The sequence below is a fragment of the Ischnura elegans genome, chromosome 7 (genome assembly GCF_921293095.1).
Source record: "Ischnura elegans chromosome 7, ioIscEleg1.1, whole genome shotgun sequence".
Lineage (NCBI taxonomy): Eukaryota > Metazoa > Arthropoda > Insecta > Odonata > Coenagrionidae > Ischnura > Ischnura elegans.
Genome location: NC_060252.1, coordinates 12,603,297 through 12,612,167, shown reverse-complemented (window position 1 = coordinate 12,612,167; position 8,871 = coordinate 12,603,297).

Below are 8,871 nucleotides of genomic sequence, written 5' to 3'. Positions count from 1 at the left end.
ACTTATTTTCGGAGCGTGAGGATATGTCACGCTGTCGGAGGGAAAACTGTGACGTTACGACTTTTCCTGTTGTGACATTTTCCGCAAAAATTGTGGATCTGCTGAACAATTCGAGCTTGCTCTTTCTAAAGCTACCGCTTAGGCGTTGTTAGTTAAAAATATTATTTTTCCCCATCGCATATGTCGATTTTTTCCACTAATTTCCCGTTCCAATAGAATTCAAAGGAATAGCAAAAAAAAAACAAATCGGTTATGATAAAAATTTTCTTGATTAACGTAACTCCAGGGAAGATTAAAAATATATTGGAACGCGAAAGCTTGCACGATAATCCTTGTGCTTTACAGAGAGACGCATCGTTTCATTTTTGGGACGGAATTGAAGGAAAATAACTCCATATAACTGGACGTGACAGTAACTGATTAAGTTTCTAATACTAGATGTGTGTAGAATTTACTCTCCGAATTCCAATTACAACTGCATGGTGACTATATCCGAGCTTTGTTAGCCTATTACGTTTTCTCACAATTGATTTCCGACATAAAAGAAGAGTCTGTTCTAGTATTACAATAGCGCAAATGGAACTGCACAAATTTTGACGAGAATTGGACATCTCTCTTGATTACCCACCTGTACTATGATAGAATACTAAGAAGACCAGAAAAACTAACCAATAGACTCCATGAACTGGAAGTGTTTTTTCTCCATAGGATCAAGCTATATTACAATTTATGGAGTGGCATAGACAAACATGATAGATGTTAGCAAAAAGTCAGCCCTTTTAGATAGAAAAAAACTTGCAAAGAACATTTTTATTAAATATCACACAGCTGAAAATATTTACAGCGTAATGTACTCATTTTTACGGATAAATTAATTGCTGTGATAGCATAATAATACAAAAAACCAATGTTATAACACATAGTTTGCCTCTTGCGATAATTATTGAATTTTCTGACAGTTATTTTCTGGGATAAAATACTAAGGTACAATCAAATTATACCTAAATTAAACGGAAAATAGAAATAAATGTATACTGAACAATAAAAGCTAAATTTCTACATTATTTTTAAAAAATTCCATAAAAACTGAATCGATACAAAGAGGTAGAATTTTTCAGCAAATATCTTGGAATTATGAAAGAAATACAAACTGTATAAATAAATTTAAAAACACCGCATGATAATGAATCACTTCAAAATTGGAATACCTATTATTCTTCTCTAGATGAGAACATAATGTTCTCAATTTTCGAGAAAATAAACGCTCGTATAACACGGTTGAACCCTAATTTTCGTCGCTATCCTGTTGCTGTACCAGATAGTATTATGTGTTTAGTTTGACACAACTAAGCATGTAAGGATGAAAATACATCAATTTTCCTTGAGGTAAAATTTTAATTTGAAATATTAGCTGCAAATCTCTAGCTTCGTTCTACTTTTGGGAAAACAGGAACAGCAAGAACATACGGAGATTGAAAAACAACGTTATGATTAGGAGCTTATGGATTAAAGAGTTAATAAATATTATCTCATTATATGCGAACTTAGGGTAATATAACCCTTAGTAAAAACACCATGCTAAATACTTAATCATCGTATTTTAATAACCTCTCCTAACATCTACTTAAAAAGTTGAAAATATTTCCGTTAAAGCAAAGCATAAATATAAAAATGCTTTTAGACGGTAAACAGTTGAAATTTTAAAGTCATTTGAGCCAAATTTGCAGCTCTGAGCAAAATACCTACTTGGCATCGTATAAAATACGCGTTCTTAATTCATCTAACGCCATTCACTAGGCAAAATGATTTATTTGAAATTATTACAACAACTCTTCGTTGTAGAAAAGAAAAAAGTCGAATGGAGGCCAAAAAAAATCGCAAAAAGCAGGACTGATTCAAATGTACATGGCGTACGTGACGTTTTGGCCCTCTAACGCCAAGCGTTGCATATACCTAAGCAATATTGTAGATGTTTCACTTAGTTGTCTCAGGATTCCTTACCAAGCAATTTTATTGTGCTAATTTGGTCATAAAGCATTGATAACCATCCCTCACCACCACCGCTCACGTTGGCATTTTCACTTTTTGTGCCAGTGAACGATGTAGCTCTCTTAATGCCAATACTGAAGACGTGTCTTTAGTAATTTGTTTTCTCTATTTTTAAAATGTTTACTGTATAAAAGCATTCTTATATTTTTGCTTTGCTTTAACGAAAATGTTTTCAGCGAGGTTAAAATGAATTTTGGGCCTTCTGATTTTTGAGTGGGATTTTTCGGAAAGGTACAAGGAATAGTTAGTCGAAATAACCTAAATCCTAGATAAAAACGAATAGCATTGGGACTACAATACTTTGGATGTCTGAGGTTAATGAGCACTCCAAGAGTACAAAAAGAAATAAAATTAACTAGTTAATTTTGTAACGAAACTTTCCCTGAGGGGAGCTAATATAACTAGCGCTTGAATCCGTCACAAAAACGCAGGATGGTCCGGCAAAAATTGTAAGTTTTTTCCATTTTTAGGCTGAACAAAATCCTTGGAGAACACGCATGGAAAAGGGATTGGCGAGGGATATTTAACACATGCAACCACTGCACATCAGCTTCCACCACCCTGGTGACTGGCCGTCTAATTTGAGCGTAGCGGCTTTAAGTGAATAAATAATTCTTCTTGTCCCTCTTCGCAGCGAGCGTCATTGGCGGGAAATGGACCACAATCAAGTTCAAATGCTCTCTCTCACGCTCTGCCTCTCACAAATCTCCGAAATAATGAATAACCGTGCAAATTCTGATTGGCGTGGCGTTATTACTCTTTGTTTGCGGCCGGAAAAAAAACCACGGAGCATGATTTTGTTTTTCTGCACTGTGAGCGTGGTGGATAGCTGGTGGCTAAGTTGAGGACATCCCAGGGATGTCACAGGAGGGTTTTCAGGAGAAAAAAAACAACAGGGCAGAGAGAGCAAGGGAGGATAAGGGATCGAGCCTGGTGTGTGGAGGGGGAGGGAGGATTTTGATTCGGAGGACTGCCAACCGGGGAGGGAAGGTTAGGCACATGACAAGGGGATAGCGGAGGTAGTTCGGGCCGTGAGGGCCAATCCCGTCGACCGTGCTCTTTTTGCGGGCAAAGAGTCGAGGCCGGTTTAAATCCCAAATTAATTATGGGGCTGTCACTTCCGCAGGGGGCAACATCCCAATACGCGGGGAATTCATAGTCGCCGTTTTTAGTCCGCAAGTTTTCCGACCTTCTCCTACGCCAGCGGGAATGCGCGCGATTTTATGTATGGCAAGGGCAGATGCTTTGAGGGCAAAAGGCAAAACTTTAATAGGGTTTGCTCACCTAATTTAATTGCGCGAGCATTTTTTTAGGGTCTCCCGCAACTCCATCAAATTTCAGCAGGAAATGAGAAGAGTCGTGGAGTGGTGGTGGGAATCGATATTTCATTTTTTTAATGCTGGAGAAAAATCCATCGCTCATCATTATGCACGAGCATTTAATTTCCGATTCCATTTAAATATGCGCGGTGTTTTCATTCGGCTGGTATAGAAAAATACGCACGCGGAATAATCTCACGGCTCATCAATATGCAAATAAATGTTACAGCTGAGTGTTACCTGTTACATGGATAAACTGAATTTAAGCGGACTGGTCCAAGTTCATCATTTCAATATGGGCTACGTACTCCCCAATGCACAGCTAGGTATATTAGCAACAGTTTTGTGGTAATAATCAACCTTATTGCTCAGATTTATTATCAAATATTCTCTTCCTACATTTCTTACATTATTGTGGCGGAGATTAAAAGATATTGACGTCGAAGTGATGCCTCTCTTCAAAATGACTAAATATTACCCCAATAAATTATTCGAAAACCAAAGATCATTCGTGGATATTCAATTTCCGGTTGTTGGAATTCATAAGATTCCTCCAGCAGGGAATAAAATTCAACTAGGGCTAATACCTGGCAATTATAATAAATGTTCGTTTTCGGTGAGCAAGTCCTGCACAACGTTTAGTGGACGAGGAAACCAACACGTCTTGAATAATTGGGCAATGTTCGCGAGTGAGTGGACGGTCGCAAAGTGTGCTTAAATCGAGCGATTCGGCTAAGTGAGCTGAGTCACATCGCTTAATCGGATTGCTCCAGCGAATTAGGCTAGGGCACTTTGGCTACCATAGAGGGAGGTAGGGAAAGAGTTCAATTCTCATTCAAACAGAGCTCCAAAAGTTCATGCCATTACAATGAAAGCTTTTTCAAGTAGAGTGTTATAAATTGGTTCTTCCTCTAACGCTCTTACCCGCCGCCGTTTATGTTGTCACGTGGACCAATCAATACTAAACGCGGTCCCTAGCAGTAGAGAAACACGCTCAAAAGCACATATCAGAATAGAATTTTCGCGAATGGTACTCGGAGTACAAGTGAGCGCAAATTCCGGTTATACAGAAATACCTAATTCAGAGGCAATGTCTTCATCTTTAAAAAGGACAACCTTGCCTAAAGAATTTTCTACTGAATAAAATTCACTCATCTAAAATTTGATATGTTAAAAACTTTCATTTTTTTATCAACATCGGTCAATTAATGTTTAAAGTGTGGATTACTGCTGCAGCCAATCAGCAAGGAAAACTTAATAAATCAATTTTGCAAATTTTACACTGAGGATGTATTGATTATAGAAATTCAAAAAAATTTATTAGGAAACTACGTTTTTTAATATAAGGATTTAGAACGTGTCAGTGAAATCATACATAATGAACTTATACCATACAGGCATTTATATGTGATACGAGTGACTGTTTAAAATGTACACATGCAGTAAAATATCAAATAAATTTAGGTATCTTCCATACTCATTGTATTCAATATGAGACAAATATAAATCAATGTTGGTGAAAAATGTAGGCACTAACATTTTTATCGATGAAAATATAGAAAAATATAGACAAATAACAAACTGGTGTACACTGCTTTCGTCTGAAAATATATATAAAATATACAAGGATTGATAGAGGCTTCATAAATTACCGTTAAACCTTGAAATAAAAGGGTCAAAACTTTCAGTATTAGGGGTTACTTTGGCAAAGTTCCAGAGAACTAAGAAAAGTACACTAATGCAGAGTGAAGAGTTAAGCATGATTGCGTTCAACATGATTGATCTCAATGTAATGGAACTAGTGTCACTAAAATGTTGCAAGATACCATACTAATAAATTGCTTAAAAAGTGGAAAAATACTGCGTTTGAATGTGAGTTGCGCGAAGTCGCAGAATAATATTCATTGCGACTTAAATCAAAGTCATACTTAAAGTGATTTTGATCTCAATGTTAAATATAAAATTTTGAGAGGTTGTACCACTAGGCGGTGTATTGTATTCACATTTAAGACTATTTTTTAATGAATTTAACAATTTGACTTGTGAAAATGATGTCAATAAAGCCCGACATGCTAGGTCACTCCGACTTCTGTAAAAGAATATCATTCAAAATTACGGGGAAAAGGTGTCCATAAATTCTATGACCAAAAGATGCATTGTTCTTTTGGAACAAAAATATTTTAAAACGGGTCGCGAGAAAAGGAAATGCCTGCATGAAACATCCGAAATATGTTCAAATATTCTTTAATGAAAGTATACATTTCAGGTAATTATATGGGAATGGAGCGACTGTTGAAATGTACACATGCAGTGAAAAACAATACTAAGTTATGTAAATTATAATGTATGCAAAAAATTGATTTTTTACGCAATGAGTAGGTTCAGACGCTCTAAGACACGCTACTTTCCGTTGCTTTGAATCATTAGGGCGACTCTTAAGTTGAAGAGATATATAGCAAGGAGGATCGGATCTCCTCTCTTTGATTCGCATATTCCCCTTCGGTATGGAGGTCCGTTTCCACGAACGGACGTCCTCGCTATTGACTCCGGCAGTCCAAGGGAGATGTACGTAGTAGGAGAGAGGATGGACAAATATTGGCATTTAATAATCGGACCCAAATTTACCGCCCGTTTCAGGATGCCCCAAGTTTTTTTTCTCAGCTGCGTCACTGCTATGACAAGGGGAAAGATTTCAACGCTGTTGCCTCATACCACTCTTTTCGTGAACGGGTACCTCGACCAAGCCTCGCGTGACATCGGAGGGAATTAAGCTCTTATCACAGAATGCATCGCGGGAACCAAATCCTCTTCCGCTCTTCTGCAAATAGGGATTGCGAATTTCTGATGTGCCCATCCGATGGCCTGATTTGTCAGATTTGTCGGATGTGTGACGAGATGCGACTGATAATGATTGTAAAATCGATCAGGAAGGAATAAGGACATGCCATTTATTTTGACTTTTAACCCTAACGAGGAACACCATATATCCAATTCAATAAGAATGCATGAAATGGACGCCCTTGTCAAAGAAATATTATAATAACTCTGAACCTTGTTTTTCACATAAAATACGCCTGCCTAGTACAACATTGGTACTCTAATCAAAGTGACACCCAACTGAGTTATGCAAATTATAAAGTATGGAAAAAATTGATTTTTTTACGCAATGAGTAGGTTCAGACGTTATTACATATGCGAATAATTGCGGCTAACAATGTCAGAGATCAGACAAGAGTTTCACTTACACCATACCTAGCACAAAAAATTATACAAATAATTCGCATCGAGGGTGTACACTTTATGGTAAGTTAACTTTTCCTTATACCACTACATTTTTTACGTAAAGCGACCCGAGTTTCGGTGAATAATCATCATCATCAATCAGCATTTTTATGTATTTAACAAATTAACTATTTATTATAATGCTTATTTAATTATTAATTATTTAATTATGTACATTGGCAAACAAGGAGAGAAGTTTTGCATATGACTCTGAAAGAACTTGATAATTATGTTCCTTCATAGGGATGCTAGCGTCAACTGTGCAAGGCGGGCATGACCATGATTTCATTATGTTAATTGATCGTATGCGCGGCAAGAGCTAATTTCATTTGCCCCACGTGCGCCTTTCATCACTTCGCCGCCTCAACACGCAGGCGACGCGACAACCAAAGTGCAAACGGCGATGGCGCAAAGCGAAAAATCCCCTCGGCCGGACTCGTTAACTCGCACGGAAAACACGGCACAATGCTCAAAAGGCGACGAGACGGCACAGGGCGACGACGTCAAGGGTTGGGCTCGAGAGACGAGGAACCTTCCGAGTCTGACTTTTGGGAAACTGTTTGCGCGCGGTCAGGGTGTGAGGGGGGGGGGGGGCGTTAGTGCGTCTGTTTGGTGCGGTGTCCGGATGCGTGTTGATTGGAGCGGATGGTGAAGCAGCATTTTCGGGAGACGGTTGCGGGAGGAGTATGAAGGGGTAGCCGGTCAGGGAAGCAAAGGAGATGCGGAGTTGCCTGTAGGCCTAAGCTCAACGGTCGGTGGGTAAACTTTGATGAAATCCACCACATAGTATTGAGTGAGATACTAAATTTGCATTTATTGCAATTCAAATGTCATCAATGATAGAAGAAAATGTGAGAGAAGGAGTAAGTACTAACATTAATATAAGAGGACAAAAACTGGAGGAGTTAGATAAACGCTGTTATTTGAGAATTAGATTAGCTATCAATGGAAGATGTATTAAAAATATTTTAGCGTGTTAATGTTCCACAAGCATTGATTCAAATTTTTCTCGTATAGAATACAGCTAATGCGGAAGGTGCATAAAATGATTTGATATTTTGCTGTGTGTGTACATCATAAACAGTCACTCACATCCCATTTAAATGCCTTCAATGTTCACTTTTACGATGTATGCCAGTGGAATTCAGCTCAATCGTCGGCGGTTAAACTTTGATTTAATCCATCTGGAAAAACTGTTTGAGATACCAACTTTGCATTTTTTGCAATTTAGCACATGAGTAACAAGAGAATAGAATGTGAGAGGAGTCAAGACCAACATAAACCTAGGGTGGAAAGGATGATGAAATCTGTTATTTGAGAAATAGAACTATAAATGGCAGAAGCATGAAATAAATTAGTAGAACATCCCAGTGGGAAATAAACCCAGGGGGAAGAGTGGAATAACCGAGGCAAAGAGAGGCTTCTACAAAGAGGAATATCTACTTTCAATTTAAGCAAAGAAGCAAGGATGCAATTTATCAGAAATTACTTTTGGAGTACGCTTCCCAACGGAAGTGAGGTATTGACAACATTAGTAGCGGAAATATTAAGGTAGAAGGCTTTCGAAATATGGTGCAAAAGAATAATAATGAAGATCAAATGGATCGCCCGAGTGAATAATGAAGGTACCAGCGTGTGAGACGGTGGTATTACTGATTGGAAGGCAAACCCTCTTGGATATGATTTTCGGCGTGCGGAAGCGGTTGCCTTGACGCCTGCGAGGGTGCAGCATGATTGTACAAAGGAAACGGAGATCGGAGGACGGATGGATTGTCAGCAGCAATGTCAGCCGTAAATCAGTGATGTGGAACCTGTTGGGCACCAATCCGAGGGCACCACACTTGCCGGAGGTTGTCTATTTAAGGGAGGTTGTTCAAAAAGATATGAAGTAGTCTAGTGTGTACAGTTCATTCGTAGTACCTTGACCGACTCTCTGCTTTATACGGCGCTATTAGATCAAGTCTAATTCCGATATGGAAGTACTAAAAAAATGAAAAATAATGCAGTGCGACATTTTTAGAACGTGTTTCATTTACTGCTAGTCACCCGGGAATGATGACATATTGTAGGCAAACAAGTGGTTCTGCAATCTTAAAATACCCTAAAAACTTTGCAAAATATATACAAGTATTTTGTACATAATTGAAAGTTGGAGCCAATGCAATAGCCGTAATGTTTTTCGAGGTATTATCTCATGTACTTATCCATAGTTATAACGAAA